Source organism: Corvus kubaryi, unplaced genomic scaffold, assembly GCF_017639235.1.
Source record: "Corvus kubaryi isolate FWS band 111438036 unplaced genomic scaffold, C.kubaryi_AGA036_p1.0 132, whole genome shotgun sequence".
Lineage (NCBI taxonomy): Eukaryota > Metazoa > Chordata > Aves > Passeriformes > Corvidae > Corvus > Corvus kubaryi.
The window spans coordinates 5,173,776-5,195,656 of record NW_024580666.1 but is presented as its reverse complement, the minus strand read 5'-3'; the positions used below and the strand labels follow the sequence as shown (position 1 = coordinate 5,195,656).

The window sequence follows — 21,881 nt, the reverse complement described above, 5'->3', positions numbered from 1 at the left end:
GCTCCTTAATAACTTGGTTCTACTTGGTTGAAGCTTTGAAGACACGAAATTTCTTTTCTCTGGCAAAGAATAAGATCAAAGATACGGTAGCTTGAGGCGTTGATATTTTCTTAATTGGAGAAAGTTTTTTGTTCTCCTTCTTAAAAGTCTCATGTAGAAATTAAAGTACAGCTTTTTATCCAATCCTCTTGTTCTTTCTCACCAAGATGATCAATTGCGAGTCTTGTTTGCGAGGCTTTGGACCCTGTGGTTTTGGAATGTGATCTCATCTTTTTCTTCTGTAAAATCTTCTATCAAGAGCCTCTTGGGAGGAAGCAGAGACTCTTTTCTTTCCATCACAACACTGGAGGTTGTGCTACTGTGATTTTCCTTCAGAAAAGGAAGTTTCTTCTACTTAGGTATATTCAGCTGGGAAATGTTGCTGGATAATATTACACAGTATTTTGCTCTTCCACTTATTCTTTAATTAACAAGAGTTAACACACTCATAATTTAGGTAGATTGTATGTCTATAGGCTAAGAGTTAACCTATAATACTCCTGTTCTGTCAGAATCTTCTCTTTAAGTATCAGCATCTGCCAATATTTTATTTCATATCTGAGGTCCAGTATATTCCAGTTTGTAGTCACAAGGCAGTTTGTTTATATTTGCTCTGAAATCACATCAAATTCAGAATGTTTCGATTTTGATACATTTCAAGTATTTTGATTTAAAGAGTCAATGCAGGGTCAGATTTTTCCACAGTTGTTTCTTTGATGAATGCACTGAAACAGAGTTGTGATTTCCCAAACGCTGTAGTGGTCAAGCAGCAACCTTTTAAATAAAGGGTACATTCTGCCCTAGAGTTTCTGTGTGGTATTAGACCAGTGAGTTACCATTTCTGTGTCTGAAGAATGCTTCTCTAACAGGGGAGCCAGACTCTTCATTATTCTCTTGTTCACTGAGAATGTATAGTCTTAACAACCAAGAATCACTTTTGTGCTGTTTTTAGTACAGTTGTTCTCCAACTTACCTGGAGTATTTAGAAAAATGAAAGTTTTAACTTGCAATGTGTAAGTAATACCTGTTGTGGTCTTGTCAAACACAGACCTCTAGAAATGCTACCAAATTCTGTCTCAATGCCTTTTAATACTCACAGCCCAAGAAAGAGACTATCTTGGCTCTGAGGCAATGTACTGGGCATGCATTTCCAATTGTATGGATGCTCAAGTTGCTTTGGGAGGGAGACATTCCCACCTTACTCATCTGTAGCTTATTTTATTCATTATAGAGGTCACTTAGTGACTTCTGTTGCAAATTGTTAGCACAGTGGCAGTAAGTTGTCTGTTTAAAAGTTGATGATGCATTTTGCAGATATTGACTAGATTCCCTTGTCTCAAGAACCCAACTGATCACTTAATCTTTGCTTTGGGGAAAAGAAAATGTCACTATTTGAACTGCATTGTTTTTCATTGAACATGCTTTGCCCATTCATTTTCATGCTCCTTGGGGGAGAGGTCCTTCATTGCTCAGTACATCATCTATTGCTGTAACACTGCATACAGAAATGAGAGGAGCTACAGCAGGTCTATGTATCCATTATTAAAAAAAACCCTGTCTTTCTGAGGAGCCTGGACTACCTCATTTCAGTAGGACTTACCAGGGATGTCAAAGCCTTAAAACAATAATGGTCACAGCATTTTATCTAGACTCAGTGGAGCATTCTTCTAGGTCAGCTTTCAAGCATATATTGTTGTAGTTCCAACAGATATTTATTAAACATGCAAATATTAGGATGTCTTAAGATCAAGGTTGATAAAGGTTGATGGTTCATAAAGCCACAGACAAAAATGTGTTGTTGGAATGATTTAAGTTTATGCAGGAAAGAAATAAGATTTTCCCCTGTCTTTCATTCCACTGTCTGATTTGCTTTCCTTTCCTCTCCTTGCGACAACGTTTAGATCCCTTTTTTCTGTGAACTTAAAGGACCTGTCTTTAAGTCCCATTAATGTGAAATTAGCTACATTTTCCTTCTCTTTGAAAAGATACAGACACTCTTGGATGACGCTGCCTTTGATAACTTCTGTGAGCCAAGACCTCTCTGCACAAGTGAAAGTGAAGCACAAGGGCAGGACATTCCGTAGAAAGTTGCCGTGATAATCCACTTCTCAGTGAACACTCTTAGGTAGAAGTACTCTGTAGGAGTGTCTTTGAAAGACAGACCTGAAACATTGATGTTTGGTCACGTAAACCTAGCTAGGGTGTAAGTACAATAAGAATCAATTCAGTATTGGCAGGAAAGTGGATTAGATTGGTTTTGGCTTTAGTTTGGTGAGGAAGTAAAAGCACTGTTAGGAAAGCAGTCAGCAAATACACGGATTTAAGTAATTTTTCCCCAGAATGATAGGTGATAGCCTCAAAAGTCTCTGTTATCACTAATTTCCAGCAAAATGGGAAAGAATGAGGACTGAAAGATCTTATTGCTTATACAGATTTTGTTTTTAAAAAATGTATCAGCTCAAACATAGCTTTGTGAAATTCTGGACCCAGTGAATCAATAGCAAATTTTTAAAGATTAAATTCAACCTTTGTCTCTCCTTCTGCTTTGCTCTCTGGTTTTCCAAAATGAACATTTTAATTGCCCAGTTATACAGGTCACTCTTTCAAAGGCAAAACCAATTATTCAGAGAAAAAAAACCTGCAGAGAAAAACTGATACTGTATTTACTGACTTTGCTAAATGTATATATGAGCATGCTGCTTATGAGACAAAAGTGACAATCAAATGGGTAGATGCCTTTTAGTTTGAGAGGTCCTGAGTAGATCAGGTAAGCTTTGAAACCAAATGCAATAGTTTATTAACTCTGCATGATCTCTGTTCTTCAGTTTAGAATTTGGTCTCACAGTTGCACCTCTTTCACTGTTCTGAATTATAATGAAACAAAATGTGGCCAAAGTAGTTGGTTTGGGGTTTTTTTGTGAGCCACATGACACTGTCCAATGCAGTTTGAGTGTGAAGAGGATCGAGAGGACTCTAGGTGGGCAGTTGCTATTTACCCAGGCATGGGTTCACTGGGGTGTGGGGTTTCTTTTTTCCATTTGTTTCTGGATCTTGATTTTTTAGAGACAATTCAGATAGTCTGAGATTCCAACATTTTTCACTGGGAAGTAAGTTTTGCAGATATCCTTCCTATAGCTCTCATAGGTTTTTACCTTTCTTCTGTTTGGAGCAGCAGGTGGGGCACTCTTATCTAGTAAGGGCCCAAGTGTTCTGCACAGGTAAGGTGCCATCTTACTACATCCAAATTCAAATTAGGTATCTTAGTTTCAAAATTACTCTGTTTCAGAGTTTAAAAAACCTAGTCAAAAATAAAGTTGAGGTTTCTTTGTTTTCTTTTTTCAAATCACAGGTGTCAGAAAAAAGTTAACACTGGAATTTAGGTTTCAAAATGAGCCTTAAATTCCAGTTCTTGTCTGTAACAGGACTTCGAATATCAGTGGATATAGAAGTAGTTTAGTGTAATTCATTTTTTAAAATAATATGGTCATTACAGGTGCTTCACCTTTTAGTCGGACTCTTTAGTTAGGATGTGACTCTTTACCTGAAGGGTATTATCTTACAGAGTAAGGACTTCTGTTCCGGTAGCCTTTCAGAAGCACACATTGCTCGTAATCATTGAAGGACGCTTAAAGATGTTCGAGGTGTCAATCTGAAAGAAGACTTTTGAACATTTCCCAGTTGCACATACACAATAATTCAAGAAAATTCTTTGGGTTTTGTTTAATCTAAATTCAATTATATAGTAGTATGTTAGGTATTTTTAAAATTCTTACAGTGAGACTTTATAGTTAAGCTTCATTTAATTTGTTGTACAGTCCTACAGTAGTTGGAGATTTCAGGAAAATGTGCCCCCCTGTCTTGTGGGCCTGTTGTTACACACTACACTTCTCAAGCAGTGATTTCTTTACGTGATGTAAAGGAGTAAGTGAGGATGAAAGGATAAAATGGTGGACTTCTTCTTAGGACAACTTCTTCTAGCAGAATTTTTAAATGTAATGCTCTAGGCAGAAAGCCTTATTCCTGGCTTTTTGCTGTGATGATTAATGAGGTTGACGAAAAGTTTTCCAGTTTCTCTTCTTCATCACAATATATTACTCACTCTCGCCAGATAATGCAAGCAGAATGTGGAAAAACAGCAGCGGCTTGGCTACATTTTACTGCTGATGTTGCTCCTGCATATCTGGTTTATTTGCTTTTAAAACTTTTGGTAAGATTTTCTGCCACTTAACAACGGGAATTTGTTTTGCTTTAAAATCTAGGAGTATTTGGGGCTACATAACACCTAAATTCACTCTCCAGTTATGTACATTAATGGCATGGTTTTGTCTTAAACTGCTTAACTGTGTTTTCAAGATGATGCTTGAATGTAGGCATCACCTGGCATTCTAAGACTGATATTTTAGGTAAAAAACATGGTTATTCTGCGTGTATAATATAGCACATATTTTATAACATACACATTTCTCCATGAATTATTAGTTACAGTGGGACCACTACAGTGGTCGTAGTTTCTCATCCCATTTTACATATTCTCTGATTACTTTGGGATTTCTTTTGTAGCATAGCAAAATTTTGGTGAATTGCCATTATGCCTTAAATTACATGGAATATAGAGTATACTCCTAATAAATTATCAGAACTACTTTCTGATATTTATCTTCCTTCTGTTTACTAAAAGGCAGTGAAAATAGGATTACTTAGGAGTCAGGTTTGATGTGGGCTCTACTTTCTGAGCTACAAAGCTGCTGCCATGCAGTGACGGGACAAGGGGGAATGGCTTTAAACTGAAAGAGGGCAGATTTTAAATTAGATAATTAGTAAGAAATTCTTTACTGTGAGGGTGGTGAGTCACTGGAAAAGGTTGTCCAGAGAAGTTGTGGATGTCCCATTCCTGGAAGTGTTCAAGTTTAGATTGGATGGAGCTTTGAGCAACCTGGCCTAGTGGATGCTGTCCCTTCCCATGGCAGGGAGCTTGGAACTAGAGGACCTCTGGAACAGATTGCCTGGAGAGGTTGTAGAGTCTTCCTCACTGGAGATATTAAAAAATTGTCTGGACACAATCCCATGCAATGTAGCAGGGAGGATGGAACAAATGACCCATTGTGGTCCCTTCCAACCGGACTCATTCTGTGATTCTCTGGTCTTTAAGATCCCTGCCAACCCAACCATTCTATGATTCTATGAAATAAATGCAAAATCAACTAGCTATGAGCAAAATATGATTAAAATTTAATTTAGTACCTTTACTCTTTACTTATTACTTATTTTTATGGGGCAAGATGAGAAGTTGCAGAAAGGTTCAATGTTTCTTCTGCTTTTATATTAGAAATACATTTTAGTCCACTAGTTTTATGAGACTGTGTGTCTTTGTAGAGAAATACTAGTAGTTTTCCCAGAATAGAATGAGCCTGGGATTGTCACTCCCTTAATGCTAGGACAAGCTATTGCACAGCTGGAACAGTGTCAGAAGGTCAAGACTAAGGAGTGACAGTTATCGAGACGGATTTATCTAGGTCATTTGCTATCTTTCAGCTGCCTGTTTACAGCTGTGCACCAGGGAAGTCATAATAATAGAAGTAATGCTCTTCGGAATACCACTTCAATTAGGTTATGTTTATTCAAGCAGCTGATTGCATTATCAAAATCATATTTAGAAGAATTTAAAAGGACCCAGGAAAACAGAGAGCTGTGTAGAGGAGGCATTTATGTGTAACATACATCAAAATCTGCCATAATTAGAATACTTGTTCATGTCAAACCTGATAAATTATTAAATTATTAACAAATAAACATTTTCTTATCATGGAAACATATTTCTACCTTATTTTTCTCTGGGAAAGAAAGAGGTGGAGATTTTATTCTGCTTTCTTGTGCAGGTTGTACTGCTTCTTTAGGGTCACACAGTGTCTTTACCTATCTGTTTTCAGATAACTGTTAAAGGACAAAGAAATGGCTCAGGAATTCATGCTCAGTAAGTAGCAATGATACAGCAGTAAATGTCAAAGGCAACTAATGCTTCTTTCTGCAATCGTACTGCTGTGAAGTAACAGCTTGACAGGTTTTATTTATGTTTCCCAGAAAGGCAGCAAGCTCTAATGCCTCAGATTGTGGGACTTTTTCCAGCAGTCCCTTACTCTCCCACAAGATTCATGAGATTTTTAGCTAGGCCCAAACAACCCATTAGCAAAGTTTTGAAATTCAAAACTCGTGTCCCTATTTAAGCTGTTGTTTCAACACCCTTAACTCTTCCCACCAAGGAAACAAATGATCTAAGAAATGCTAAGGGAATCCAAAGCAAAGTAGGTCTGGGTATTTCTACAGGGATATCACTGTTAGCTGGTGTGTTGTATTGTTAGTGATAATTACACTGCATTTCAAATTGGCTTTTGGCTGATTATGCCTTTCAGGTGGCTTTGCCTACAGCCTCTGGTAGGTTGTTTACTGTCCGTGAATTTTTCCATCTAACTTTAAATTTTTTATAGTCTTGATTCTTTAATATCTTATGAGTTCCTTGATCAACATGCAAAATCTCTGCAAATTTTGTTCCTTTAGTTAATTTGAAACCTTCTGGTTGGTCATAAGACAGCACCAAATTTTTGAGTTATGGAAGAGAATAATGGTTCTTTGGCAATCTTCTATGAATTCCCAGTGGTATGTAGATCTTTAAGCAGTATAAAAAATATTTTGTTGTCTTCTGAAGACTACAGTTTTACAGATTGCTTCATCCATGCATATATCAGTATATACTAGTATTTTATATCCTAAGAAAAAAAAAGTCTGGTATTACAGAGAAAGCATATTCCAGAAGATCATTCCAAAGAAGATTCTTAGAATCTCAAATGTACTCCCAACGTTGCTGGTGATTTGATATTTTACCTTAGGCAAGCTATTTTGTTTTTCTGTGCCAGAGCTTAACTGGTTCACTGCCTACCTTGCTTCTATCAGCTTTCAAAAAGCAGTGTTTTGTTGTATCTATTGGCACAGAGAATATCAAAATAATCTTTCAGCTCACTCTAAGGTGTCTGTACACACAGCAATAAAGATGATTTCCAAGAAATATGTGAAGCAATTAAACCACTCTTTGTACCAAGCACAGTTGTTAGAAAGGTTCTGCAAGGGCATATGACACCACGCTTCCCCCTTCTCTCACCATCAGGAAAGAGATCAATAGCTTAGAAACCTTAAAATTCTGTCAGATGTCCATGATTTGCTGATATCACTTGTAATTCCTATCTATCTGCATCTTTCAGGAAAATTCCACCTCAGGCCTGCAAGTTGACAATATGCAATCCCTGCATGCTCTGTATAATCACTGTTCCCTTTTGCCTTCTCTGCTCCTTCTTCTGTGTTCTTCCTTATTTCAGATGTCGAAATAGCTTTAATTGATCCTTTTTGTGTGGTCCACAGGCCTCAGAGGTTTGTTTACTAAGGAGCTTTTGAAAGTGACAAGGAAACATAAAATCACACATTTATATAGCTCTGTCTGTATGTGACATTTTAAAAGATATTCAGACATTAAATTTTTGAAGAAGTCTGGCCTGTGAGAAGCTGTTGAGAACAACATTTTCAGGTTGTAAAACTCACTATAGAAGAGCATCTCACCTACCTCTTGGCTGTCATTGCTCTTCCTTAACTCAGCAGTGATCAGCCCCTGACTCTTGCTGTGGGGAAGAGAACGATGACTGTTTACCTGCTATTATCTGCTATGAGCAACTGGAGAGAGTGGGAGTGAAAGCATTTTGGCTACACCCTACTGTCTGTTGAGAGGAGTCACTGAGAGCACAGGGTGAATCCTGTGAAAAGGGAAAATGCAGCCAGCTCATCCCAGTTCACCTCACGGTGCAGGTGGGGAAGAACTGATGCAGATGTAACAAAATGCTTGATCTCTGCCTCTCTTAGAGAAGCTGTAGGTTTCTTCTTACCTGAAACAGGTTGTAAAGTACTTGCTCATACTGGCTTTTCCAGTGGCTTGTCTGTTCTTAGCGACTACTCATAGTTTAAAATGCAGTCAAGTATGCATTTGAATTTGAAATGTGAAAAATATGTTTGGGAATATGCAGCACCAGAAGAGGAGTGGAATCAGTCAATACTGGTTTTAGAACAGAGCACATGCAGTCCACACTAAGTTGGTTTTGCAGCACTTGAAAACTTGTTACTATCCTGACAGACTCCAAAATAGATCCTTCACATTTGCAGGATGGAAAAGGTGTTAAATCTCAGAATGAGTGAAAGAAAAAGACAATGTGTGAAAGAAAGAAGGAGAAAAAAAGAGAATGTTCCCCAAAATGCATATTTCATTTAAAAATCTGTATTTACTCAAATGAGAGAGTTCTGTTAGCAATAAAGGCTTAATCCACTTCCTTACTAGATGCTAACTTTAGGTACATATTATCAGAACATACATTCTTTATTTAAGTATTGGAAAGTTTCATTAAATTGTACTGCAAAGCACTATATAAATAGAGCTTTTCAGGGCATCCATTTACTATCCTTAGACCAAAGTGACTCATTTTGTGTTGGGAGACAGTTACCAGTGCTGTATCTGAAGCAGTAGTATGCACTCATGAGATTTTAAAGATCAAACCAGAAAGTTTAAAATGTTTAAATATTTATGATAGAATAAACCCTTACAGTAACAAATACATATCTAACATATTATCTAAAGTGCTTTTTCTGTGTTTGAAGACCTCTACAATTCTTTTTGTTTAGTTTTGAAAGTGAAATTTACATATTTCAGTTACAAAAAAACCCAACACAATCAAAGCTTGAGGATTCAATTGTAGAGGTTGTAGGTCCATCAGTTTTACACAAGCATTGCTCCTTTCTCTACACACATTCATAGCGACCCACAGTTCAGACTGGATGTCAGACTTATATCTCAGTCTGTGTTTTTCCTCTGATACTGTTCAGAGTATTGTTATCATTTAAATATATTGGGGGACTTAATAAAATAGTAACATCCATTTTTTCTCAGTGTGGAAGTGCAAATTAATGGTTAAAGACAGAGATAATGAGCCACAATTCTTGGTTCTATTCTGGGCTCTGATCTGACTCACTACATAATCTTACCCAAGTCATTTAAATTCAGGTGATACAGGCCCCACTGAGCTGATAAGATAATGCATGTTTCAGCCTTTCTTCCTCAGTGGATTTTTCTATACAATTTTGTCCCTCTGTAATCAGCATAAATTTAATAATGTTTTGTTCCATAAGATACTTGTAATATATGTTGAATAAACTTGTTTATTTACCTTTAAATCCCTTACTGAAAGATACATTTTTTTCTGATAGAAGTAGGCCAGTAAATGTTAGCCTGTTCTGTGGAGATATGTTTTCTAAAATGATCCTCTTCTACATCCTGACAAAATGACCTTTCAAAAAGCAGTGACACCCATAATTGCCCATCAGTAGGGTTGCCACCTGGAGATACTGTCTCATTCTGGGATTTCTGGAGTGAGCTAAATGATCATTTGTGAAACACAAGTCAGGCCACTGAATATTTGCTCTCCACTGGAAAGGGTACCTCTCTCACTGACGTGTGAAAACTCAAGAGATCTTTGCTTTTTAATTCCAGTATGTGGACTGGAAATCAAAATACTGACCAGTTTTGCCAAGCAGATTTGTTTCTCAGCAAAATGCAGCAGAACTTCACATATGCCAAATTGTGCTTTCCCTTCCATTTCTTCCCAGGAACTGCATCCTCTGTTACTGTGCTCTGCCTTTTTGGTTGTCTTGGTTCATTCCAGCAAACATTCTTTCAAAAATTTAAAAAATTGAAGTATTCAGCACTCATCCAGTATGTGTGAAGGTGCTCAGGTCTTTTTGATGGACATGTTGGATGAACAGTGGATTGCTTGCATTCATGTAGTCTTTCCACAGTCCTAATGCCCAGCTGACTGAGGAGGGGAAGAAATTATGTCTCAGAATGACTTCACATGACCACACATCCCAGCAGTGGAAATGGCAGCACCAAGCAGTGGTGATTCATTCCCTCGGCACTGAAATTGCCAGCGTTCAGAGGAAAAGGATCACTTTTGAACAAAGAAATGTCTTATCCCACAGAGGGTACAGACATTATAGAGTTATTAATCAGGGCAGTCATCCTGAAAGCAGATTTAACTGCAGGATTTCATGTAGAGAGAAACCAGAACTACAGTAGGAAGTGATTGAGGGCACAAAGTGTTGGATAGAATTGCATATTTTAAGGACTCCTTAAATTACACCTGGGGAAAGGTTCACTCTGTGCATGCCAATGAAATTATTCCTGTTTGTGTGGTTCACAGTTTTCTTCGGATGCCAACTACCCAGTAAGGTAATTGCAGCTGGTTGTAAAACAGGAAGACAACCAGTTTAATTTGCTCTGTTTTCCACTTCGGTATCTCTTCAGGCTGTTTCTTTGCTGTATCTCATATGCACAGCCAAGTCAGCCTCATCATTAGTGAGATGGGAGACCTCAAAGGAAAACTGACATTTGGCAGGTAACAATGCTGGTGATTTTTTGCCTGCTAGCGCTCCCTCTTTGTACTCAATACAGCAGCATGAGCTGGGAGTTAAGGATTTCATAGCACTGGAGCAGCTATTGTCTTTATGAGTCATAAAGCTGAGGTGCTGTTCTCCTATGGCCATTGCAAAACAATTTAGATAATTTGGAACACCCTGGTTCAGCTTCCCTTCTTTTTGGAAAGTGCCTGAAGTTGAGGAAGTGAAACTCCTATCCAGTCATCTGGATGGTGTTGTAGTTCAGCTGAAGAAAAAGTAGTTTTGTATAGATCAAAGTGGTTGTTTAGTTTTAAAGGGACATCTGGACCTCAAGGACAACTTAAAAGTTGGATCAGGTACCTCAAGGCCTCGTCACATTTAGTTTTGAATATCTCCAAAGGTGCAGGTTCCACAATCTCTCAGAGTATCTCACTTCAGAGTTTCGCCACTTTGATGGTGAAAGAGGTGGATACTATCGCTTGGTCTGCAAATGCTCCAAGTAGAAGAGAGTTGCCGTTGCCTTTGCCTTTCCCCAACTAAATCTTGTTTTCATACTGCCTCCTGCCTGCAGATAAAGTGTAACTGCTTCAGCTTTAGAGACCTGCAGGTTAACAGTGCTGAAGTTGTTGGGAGTCCAGCTAGTCATGGTTTATCTCTGTGAAGATTTTCAGGTGTCCAGAATATTAACTGAGTCAGTAAGGCCTTGTTCAGTGGAGACTGTCATCAGTGGGTCTATAAGTTTAATGAAGCCTTTGCTTCACAGAATGGAAGGATGGAGGGTGTACTGAAAACAGATCTTTATTCTGATGAAAGTTACAGCAGAATAGGGTCAAGCAGAAATTACAGAAACTCTGAAACTAATTCTTGGGAGCTTAGAGGTCTTGGCAGTGCAATTAAAGCTTTCAGAGGTGTACCTTTAGCAAAGACATCCTGAAACTCATTCGTATTTATCACAGTTTATAAAATTGCAGGTTACACCGACCTGCATTTCTGGTACTTCTTGAAAGGCATGTGGTGTCACCATTTACTAGTATCTTAGGAATTTCTTTTTACTTTCTTTATTTCTTTATACCTGTAGAAAGTGTTGTGAAGCATAGTTATTTTGATTTGGTAGCTCTTTTAGCACCCATTCTGCACAAAGTATATGTGTCTGCACAATGTAGGAAATAGTAGGTAATCAAGCATTTTATACTTTCTTAGACAATATCACAAAATTTTATTCACTTTAGAGTCTTTATGTACTTGACTAGAATTTGTTTCGGCTTGGATATTATATTAGTTTCCTCTTTCTGCTTCCTTAGGTGATGGAACTTGGGTAATGAAATTCTAACCCTGCATAAATGGGCATGCTTTCTGCCAAGTATCTAAAAGATGTGCTTGTTAAAATGAAAAATTGCTCCAAATATGTCATGGTATTCATTTTTATTTACATTCAGGAATATTTCTGTCCTTGGTAATGTATATTAGACTTGAAAGCTTTCATTTCATCTACCTCTATAAAATCCTGTGTCAAACAGTCTAAATTCTTGGTCTACTAGTTTCAACAAGTCAGAAGCCAGTATGTTATTAACAACCATGGCATTGGTTGCTCAGGGAGAGGTTTTTATTAGGCCTTAAAGGAATGTTCTGTGATCAGTCCATGTTATCATGGAGCTCATTCTGTCTCCCAGGATATCTATTCTTCCTCTGATGTTATAGTAGAGATTGACATCTTGTAGCACTATGTTTAATGAAAGAAAGGCTTAGGAAATAAGAAATAACTAAATTTCTGCAATAATGCAGTTTCAAGTATTCTTTCCTTCTCAGTGCATATATTTGTTAAACTGAGGTTGAATCTGTGGATGCATCTTAGCTGAAACTTCATAAACCATTTTCTGCAAGATTTAATGGGCAAGTTTTACTGATTTCAACACCAAATTGTCATTTACCTGACATTTACCTGCTTTTCTGATTGGCATTTTTCTCCTAAACTCTTTTACCTCTAGCACACCTCATTTAGACTAGCGATCTGTTAGAAATGTGTTTCAGGCCGGTCAATTCTGGTACTGAGACTAAACACAGCTTCTTCAGTTTTGTGTTATTGTCATTCTGTGACTATGGAATGATACGTGCTGTATCCTCAGCTCCTTGGAAGATACATGAGATTTCAGACATTTCACAGAATTCTTCTTCTACATTTGTATTGACCCACAAATGAGATGCAGTATGAAAAGAGTTAACGACTGAGAAATTCCTACTGGAATCAGATGCTGTACTAATGTTAATACTGAATTGGTTTTTATCTCCATGTTTTTATTGAGTCTTATTTCTGAGCGTATGCAGCATATCCCCTGTCCATAAATAACGATCAGTTAAACTTACTGCACAATGGAGAGATGGGAACACCTTCCTGACTTTCCCACTGGGGTCTCTTGCACTTATAAACCTGCAGAAAGGAAACTATCTTTGCTAATCAGAAGATGTATATGCCCAGTTGTATGAAGAGAAAGATGGCCTGAATCCGTGTCTCAGTTTCGCAGCAGCTGACAACTTGTTATTGTACATTAATTATGGCCTAGCTTACAGGAGGATCTAGGAGATAATTTATGTGGAGGAAATTGTTACTGCTTTACTGAAAAAGGAAAAAAAAACCCAGTTGTTTTAACTATCAACCTTTCTGCACCTTGGTTTTTATCCTGGCTTTCTTGAAAATCCATCTATATATGTGTGCACTTGATTTTATCTGAGTGTATTGCTTTTACCCGTCTACCCTTCATGGCACTTGTTAGCTCATGTTAAGGGCAGCAAAACAAGGAGAAATCTCATTTGTTTTGCTGAATTCTTATCCACAGTAGTATCAAATTCATTCTGTTGATTTGTTTTTGGGAAATTTCATGTCTGGAGAGAGTTAAACAGAGAGCTTAAACATTTATAGGTGCCTTAATTCAGTCAGTACAGAAGTTATGTAAAATGCATTTCAAATAGCACATTGTTAAGTAATGTTGGTTTGCCATATTTCCTAGAAAATGTCAGGTTCTTTTTAACTGATACCATTCAAACAGGATATCTGATCACAATGCAGCTGCCTTTGTACTGTTCAATGGTCTTTTTTTCTTTTTTTTTCTGGAAAGCATACAAATATACTTCTTTGGGGTTTTTTTTTCAGTGAAAATGTGTTATTTTTGAGGTTAGGAACATCTTTATCATGTTCCTCCCAGACTACCTCGTAACTTCTTTTCATATAAAGATACTGTTAATATTTTTTCAGTTTATCAGTTGTTTTATGAGTTAAAAATAGTGTCCAGTTTGTAATAATGGAGATGCTTCTTAGTGAAGTCCTCTGCTACTGGAAGATGTACTGTTGGTTTCCTGCAAGATGGATGGTTATTCTCATAGCTTATTCTCTCAGACATGGAGCTTGCATTAAACGGACATGACACTTGGGGACATGGTTTAGTGGTGGACAGTGCTAGATTTACAGCTGGACTCAAGGGTCTTAAAGGTTTTTTCCTACCTAAGTGATCCTACAATTATATGTTCATGAGCGTAGTCACTACTTTCATTATATTTTATTGGCAAATAGGCAAATGTATCTGGGGATGTTAAGGGGAGGCAAACAGCTGAAGGACAGAGGCCTTCCCTTTAATTTTGTGAAAAAAATGGAAGTAAAGCAGAGAGAGTTCTCCCTTGGGGGAAGAAAGGCCTTGGCTTTTTCTCTATTTTTAATGGAAATGACATTACCATAAGACACTGATGTTTAGAACAAACACACTTTTGGGTTTCCTTCCTTTTCAAAGGCAAAGAGGAAAATTCTTCCCATTTGTGCTTTCTCTTTTATTCCTATGCAAAACCGAATTTTTCTGTTTTCCTAACTTTTTAACCTAATTTTTTATTAAGTTCCTGTTCATGTTTACATTATTTCCCAATTATTTCTTCTTAATCCTCATTATCAGAACATATTATTGCGTGTTGCTGGATGACACTATTTGACGATTATCTCAACCTGTCTTTTCCTTTCTTTCCTTATTCCAATGAGTGTTAACAATTTCTAAAAATCTGACAAGAATCTTAAATGTCTAAATGGTACATTTATTGTAAGGCACGCTGAATATGTCAGCATCACAGCAAAAAGAGATTAAAACGAGTCATTTGATGACTGAAATGAAAAAGGGAGAAATATATCCACTGTTTACTTGCTGTTGCTGTGGAGTGTGTGGTATTAGATAGAGGATATGAATTTTATTTGTTGTGTCATTATTTAAATAAACAGTTGTTTCAGAAACAACTATACATCTTTGTATGAAACTTTAGTTAATTAAATGTTTTGCAATACCTGCTGTCTTCAGGATGTTGAGTGGCTGGTGAGTCATAGTTATCTAATTTCACTGTTATTTTCTAAACCCAATTCTGTCTTATTTTTCTGTGTGTATTGAAGTCCATGTCTACTCCCCTTCACTGATTCCATGTGATTCTTTCCACATTCAGCAACCTCACTTTTCTTTTTGGGAGCTTTTAAGATTGACAGGTTATGCAACTATCAGTTGCAAGTCCAAAGACTAGTATCTGCTCACTTCACTCCTAAATCCCAAAGACTGTTTCTAAGATTTTAGGGTTTTCTTCATAGCTGTGCGTGTTGTCTCCAATCCTTTAAACTCATCTCTCTTACTAGTTAACTATTCTAAGAATAAAAGTGCCTTTTTAGGAAATTGCTTGTTGGCAAAATGCTTGCATTAGGTATGTTTAACTAGTGCTTCTCTCAAAGAAGTTTGGGAAGTTCTTAAAACAACTGAAATTACCTTCTCTACCAATACTTGAGTGGATCACTGTGCCCTGGCAGTTGTCTGCTCTGGCATGATTTTGGGTATCTCTGGTCATCTCACTGGCCCAGTAGGCAGATCAGGTTGTTACATGGCAGTGTGCTTCAACAAATGTTTTATGTAGTAGAAGCAGTTGTGCAGAGGTGGTAGATTCTTATTTCAGTCAGAGTTACTGTGTATGATTTGTTTTTACCTGCATCTCCTACTTTGCTAAGTATTCAGGAACAAATTGTGTTCATTCAGTGAAATAATCCCAGATCACTGATATTTTGGGTTAAGGCCAGTAGTATGAGATTCAGCAAGACCGAGTGCTGGGTCCTGACCTTGGGTGACAACAACCCCAGACAGTGCTACAGACTTGGGAAGAGTCATTGGAAAGCTGCCCAGTGGAAAAGGACCTGGGAGTGTTGGATGACATTAGCTGAACATAAGCCAGCTGTGCCCAGGTGGCCAAGAAGGCCAATGGCACCCTGGCCTATATCAGGAATAGTGCAGCCAGCAGGAGCAGGGCAGCAGCTGCCCCCCTGTACTCAGCACTGGATGAGGCTGAACCTTTAATCCTGTGTTCAGTTTTGGGTCCCTCACTACAAGAAAGACACTGAGGTGCTGGGGAATATCCAGACAAAGGCAACGGAGCTGGGGAAGGGTCTGGAGCACCAAGTCCTATGAGAGGCAGCTGATGGATCTGGGATCATTTAGCCTGTAGAAAGGGAGGCTCAGAGAGGACCTTCTCTCTCTACGACTATCTGACAGGAGGTTGTAGAAAAGTGGGGGTCAATCTCTTCTCCCGTGTAACAAGCAATGTGACCAGAGGAAATGGCCTCAAGTAGTGCAAAGGAAGGCTTAGATTGGCTTTAAGGAAAAGTATCTTCATGGAAAGGGTTGTCAAATATTGAAACAGCCTGTCCAGGGAAGTTGTGAGGTAACCATCCCTGGAGGTATTTTAAAGACATGCGGCACCTGGGGACATGGTTTAGTGGTGGACTCAGCAATCTTAGGTTAACATCTGGACTTGGTGATTTTAGGTATCTTTTATAATCTAAAAATTTCTATTATTCTATATGTGCTTGTTATTTAAAATGAAATTTCATCAATCAAAACTCTTTTGTTCTCCTCAGCTAAATTTATATTTATTTGGTTGTTTTGGTTTTTTTTTCCTTGGCAGCCTAAAGCATCACAAGGGCCATATTGTTCAGGATTTCAAAGAGCAATCGTTTATCTTTGTGGATACAAGTAAACGGACAATGGTGTCCCGACCATCTGCTCAAGCTGCTTGAGAACAGTCTTCTGTGCAAATGGCATGAAAGGTAATTTAACCTCAGAAGGTGCCCACAGAGCTCCAGTTCTGGCTTTTTTCCAGTTCTGTTTTCATTGTGTATTTGCCAGTCTAAAAATAAACCATGCTGAACAAAAGCATCCTTTTTTCTTTCCCAATTTAAAGAACACATCATCATCAGAGTTAATTGTACCTAATTTCACCACAAGGGGTTGTTTTTCCTTTTTAGTATTTTTTTAAGCAGCAGAGAGTTTTCCTGGGATAAATGGTATCTGTCTTATAATTGTGTTTGTTGCTGTAGGAGGCTGTTGTCTTTTAGAGTACAAAAGAGGATATAATCATGGAGTGGGACTCAGTGCTGAGTGTGGGACTCAGTGCTGACTGATACACACTTTCAGCATATCAACTGCAATTCTGCCATGACCCCTTGTTATTTTTTTTGCCAGCCACTGTGTTTAACTAAAGGAGGCAGCTCTGCTAGTAAGCAAGATTTTATTGGCAGAGGGGTATTCTCTGAAAATGATGATGGCCCTTTCTGGCTGTTCTCTTTCAAAGCCTCACTTGAAGTAGTTTCAGTCTCTCATCCCAGTAAAACTGTGAAAAGATTTAAAGTTTCACTGCCAGTAAAAATTCCAAATGAGGGAAAGGCAGTTCCTTTCTAAATTTCAATATTTATTTCAGGCTAGAAAAGAAGGGCTTGACATTCATCTCACTGTCAGTGGTTTTGCAGTTCCTACTGGCTGTGGTGGTTGCTCTCAGGACTAGCAAAAGTAGCTTCTGGGTGCTGCCTCACCCAGAAGCTTGAAGCTCTGTATTACCTTCTGCCGTCTGCTGTGCTAATTTCTTCAGTTCAGTGCTACAAATTAAGCAGTTTCGGGCTCCTTCCTGCTCTCTTTATACTCCATTCCTCCTCCTTTGTGGTAGGTCAGACTGGTCCACGATGTGAGACTGTTTTCTGACAAAGTCTTGGAGGTCAGATCAGATCTTGTAGAGCATGTTCTCTAGGATGCTGTTGCTGTGCAGTCATCTTGCATGCTGCTGTGGGAGGAGAAGTAGAAAATGCATTTTCCTGGCTGCTTTGTCAGAGATCTTGTTCTGAGGGCACATGGGAATGTCAGCAGCAGAAAGAAGGTAGATAAAATCTGTATTCAAGAATCAAACTTGGATTAAACAAAAAATGACAATAGTGTGTCTGTGAGAAGAGAAGTGTGTATCATCTGGTTTTGTTGCTTATTTAGCTGCACTGGTTTAGCTAACCTAATGAAATACAGTGCGTTACTGTAATAAATACATTCTGGGCACAAAAATGGACCAGATTCTTGGATTTAATTGCTAAAGAGTATCCAGTCTTGATAGTGGCATAACTTTTCCTCCAACTTAACAACATAAGCCTGATTCATACTTTCCTTGGACATCTTTACTTTGATTTATTTTTTTAAGCAGAAGAGGTGGAACATGACAGATTTGAAAACGTTTTATATAGCTTTCAACAAGAAGCAATTTATAGCAACTTGAAGTTACATAACTTCTAACTCCACTTTTTTTCATGGCATGATTTAGATAGATCGGGTACTTTCACAATAATTCAAAGGAATATGCAATCAGTCAATCCATCTTATCTATTTTAAGCATTTCCAAGGAACCATCACTGTAGTTTCTACATTCTAAATCTGAATACAAGTGACAGTTTGCCATAAACAAGTATTTTGCAAAATATCAAAAAGAAAATTTCATTTTCTTTATCCATTTATGAAATGAAAACTTCCTCAAATAAAGGGATCCCACAGTACTGCTCATGGTGTACACTACACAATTAATACCAATTTATGCTTTAGGTAAAAATTTACTTTAGGAAAAACTGTGTTTTTCATAGTAACATGATAGGTTTCTTTGCCAGCAATAGCTAACTTGTAGATTTATAAGACCCCACAGTTATCAGAAAGACAATAGAGTATTACCTTTCAGTAATTGTATTGGCCTAGATATAGGACAAATGAACACAACAAAATTTTTCACAGAGAAATATTTAGGATAATCTAGGAATTTGTTCAGATGGCTTCAGAATACTTGTAGCCAGACTTATTTTGGCTTCTCTCATAAAGTAGTTTATTCAAACCATTTTGTGATAATGTTTAAATGAATCATTGCACTTTTAATCAATTGAATGATTCATGAACATTCTTTTAAAGGAATTTAACCAAAGCATCATGTGAATATTTTCACAATGTTGTACCTATAGCAGTATCAAAGCAATCCTTCAACCTCAGCTTGCACCTCTGTGTAGCTTGGGTGTTTGTGTTTTGCATCATTTGATCTCAAAAGAAGCCATAAGGTTGTGTAAGGCAGAATTAGGCACCTGTCTGGGATATAAATATTATCCTGTTGAGAAAAACAGACTAAGTTGAGAAAAACATAAGGAGAAGTACAAATCAAAAGCTAGAAAACCAAAAACAAACCCCAGCAAATAGAACCAACGATAACAAAAAGGAACCAGCAGAAAGTACAGCCCGTGTCTCAGGAACATTTTCTGCTTTTGACAACATTATCCTATTTAGGTAAAATCCTAGAATGTTCATTCCTTGTTCATGCTTCTTCCACATCTGTAGGGTAGATTTCAGTATTATTAGTGTACTTTTTAAATCCACGTGGAAATTTTACTGGAAAAAAGAAGATGAGCATTAATAGAAGTTACTTGATTTAGCCGGAGCTTTTTTAAGGTTAGGGGCTACCACTGTAATTCAAAGCTACAACAGATGAAAATCTCTGCTGCTCTCAAGATAAGAGAAAGAATTCTAGAAGGCTGTTTTGTTTTTCATGAAGTATGGAAACCCTGGATATTTGAGAACTCCGTTTATCTTTCTGTTTCTCAAAAGGTACATGGTAGTTCTGTATGTTATTTTTGACATTTTACTGAGCAACACAGCATTATTAGATTCACAGAAAGAAGGAATTAGAGCTTATGTAGGATTTGACTTCCACCTCTCATCTCTTCTGCCTCATGGACCATGTTTGGCCTTCATTAGTTGTTGCTCTTTGAGTAATAGTCTTTCCTTAGATGAAGTGGTCAGGAATGAGAAAGGAGTAGAAGAATATTTTTAACTGTCTCATGTGGAACTTTTTATCATAAATGTGTGTGTGATTGAAGGCCTGAGACAAAATGTGAAGAAGCTGCTTCCCCATATACGGTGATACCATTTCATGGTTCTCACCCATACCACATAGCACTGACATTTCATTTAATGAACTGTAATTGTCTCTTGTCATCTGTCATGATCTTAGGCTGTGGCTAGGTTTAAGTTTGTAATGAGGACACTTTAGTGCAAGCATATGTCGGTGTCTAAATGCTTCCTAGGTGTCTAGATTCTCATATAATCTAAATGTTTTCATGGTAGTCAGGCCAAAAGAATGATTCAAATATCCGTCTCCTACGGGTTCAAGTGACTGACACCTTTGTATGCCTCTAGGATCATTCAAAATGTGGCAGTGTACTTGAGACATCCATGTGGAATAGATAAATATGCCACAGGACCTGTAGGAGACCTGCAGCCTCCTAATGGGCTTGCTGGAGCCAGGAAGGAGTGTTCCAAGGTATCTCTGAGGCCAATTGAACTGGGCCTTAGCTGTCTAGGTAACAGCAAACTTAAATATCTTTCTTGCAGGTAGACAACAGATGCTGGGTGTGTTAATCTGAAACTGAACTCCATTATATGTAATAGTGCCTTTATTGGATTTTCTGCAAACAGCCTCACTGACATGAGAATCATGCAGAGAACTAACAAGATTGAGGAAAGTCATCCAGGTTTTGTCTTGTTTGCTGTGGTCCTTTATAGGAATCTGACATTACTATACTATACCAAAGAGAACTTTTCAAGAGCAGACCCGTGAAAATTTGGATTGAAACCGATGCCAGTGCAAACTTGCTGACAAACAGGTGCAGAGGCGGGAGCTCAGGTTAATGGCCATGAGTTGAAAGAAGAGGTTTAGAATGGATAGAAGGAGGAACATTTTCACTCTGAGGACAACCAGGCGCTACATCGGGTTGCTCAGAGATCCTGTGCTGTTCTCTGAAGCAGGAGATTGAATTAGAAACTGCCTGATGTCCATTCCTACCTGAATTTTCCTATGATCTCAAGATACGTTATTTCAAGAAGTGAAGCCAATAGCTTTTCTGTTCAAGCCCAATTAGACAAAGATAGAAAAACTATTTCACTTAACTGAAGGTGAAAGTATAGTAATTTTCCTTTTCTGGTATGAACAAGTGGCCCCAGAATCAACTGAATTAACCCCATGTTGATAAAACAAAGGGATGGGAATTAAAATGTTTTGTGAAATTTTTTTTGTTACAATCAGCATTAAAAAACTGTGAAGGCACAGAAAAAAAAAAAAACAAACAGCAGAAGGAATTAGGATGGTTTGTGTGGTCTCTTGTTTATTGTTTTTGGGTTTTAAAGTTATGCCTTTTTTGGTGTGAAAAGGTGAGATTATTTTTCTAAAAATTAAATCCAACCTCCTTGTAAATGAAACATGACAAACACACAGACAGGAGGAAAAAAAAGGTCACAGTTTACTTGCAACTAGAAATCTAACATTATCTCAAAATAAGGAAAACACAGGAAAAAGAAATTTCAAGTCAGTCTAGAACATTTTTTCTCTTCTTTCCTCATCTCAGTGGAGCAAAAACTTCCTTATATATTCAAAAAACCATTTAAATAGGCTTTATTAGCTCCTTAAATAAAACCATACTGGATTCCTTTAATGACAAGATACATATTGCAGATAATCTGACACATATTGCTAGCTTTGTCTATGCAAAAAATAATTACTTATTTTTGAATTATGACACATTTTGAATTATATCATGTAGAATGAGAGCTGCATTATGCAAAAAGATACTGTATTACTTTTTGCCTTTGCCACTATTATAATCTGGTAAAAATGAAAAGGAATGTAGGAAATCTCAATTCCTTGACTAGTAAGCAAAAATAAAGGATGTTGCAAAAGCATGCAAAATGATACATAAATAGAGACCCTGTATTATAGTAATGTTTTGGATAAAAATTGTGGTTTCAAATTAAAAATATTTTGAAAATAAATGAAATAATAAAGCATATTTATCACAGAACAGTAATAACATCAACAGTAGATTAGATGTATTTTGTATGAATTCAAAGGGCAGTGTTTGAGCAGGCTCTGGGATGCAGGAACAGTGATCTTACTTCGTTGTTAAGTGTAAGCCAGTTGCATACCCAAGTAGAAAGGTAGCTCTGAGTGTGTGAGTTTTGGTTGCTCCT

General features: G+C 37.5%; 1 protein-coding gene across 5 annotated transcripts in view; it reads left to right on the top strand.

The window, feature by feature from the left end:
- Positions 1-21,881, top strand: part of DLGAP1 (DLG associated protein 1) — a 419,505-nt gene that overhangs the window by 70,321 nt on the left and 327,303 nt on the right. For 4 of the 5 annotated variants that reach the window (XM_042030634.1, XM_042030590.1, XM_042030608.1 and 1 more), the window contains exon 2: positions 16,480-16,621. The exons of the other annotated variant lie outside the window; for it this stretch is intronic. The gene's annotated coding sequence lies outside the window, so the exon portion shown is untranslated. The remainder of the gene's footprint in view (positions 1-16,479; positions 16,622-21,881) is intronic. 5 annotated transcript variants of the gene reach the window in all.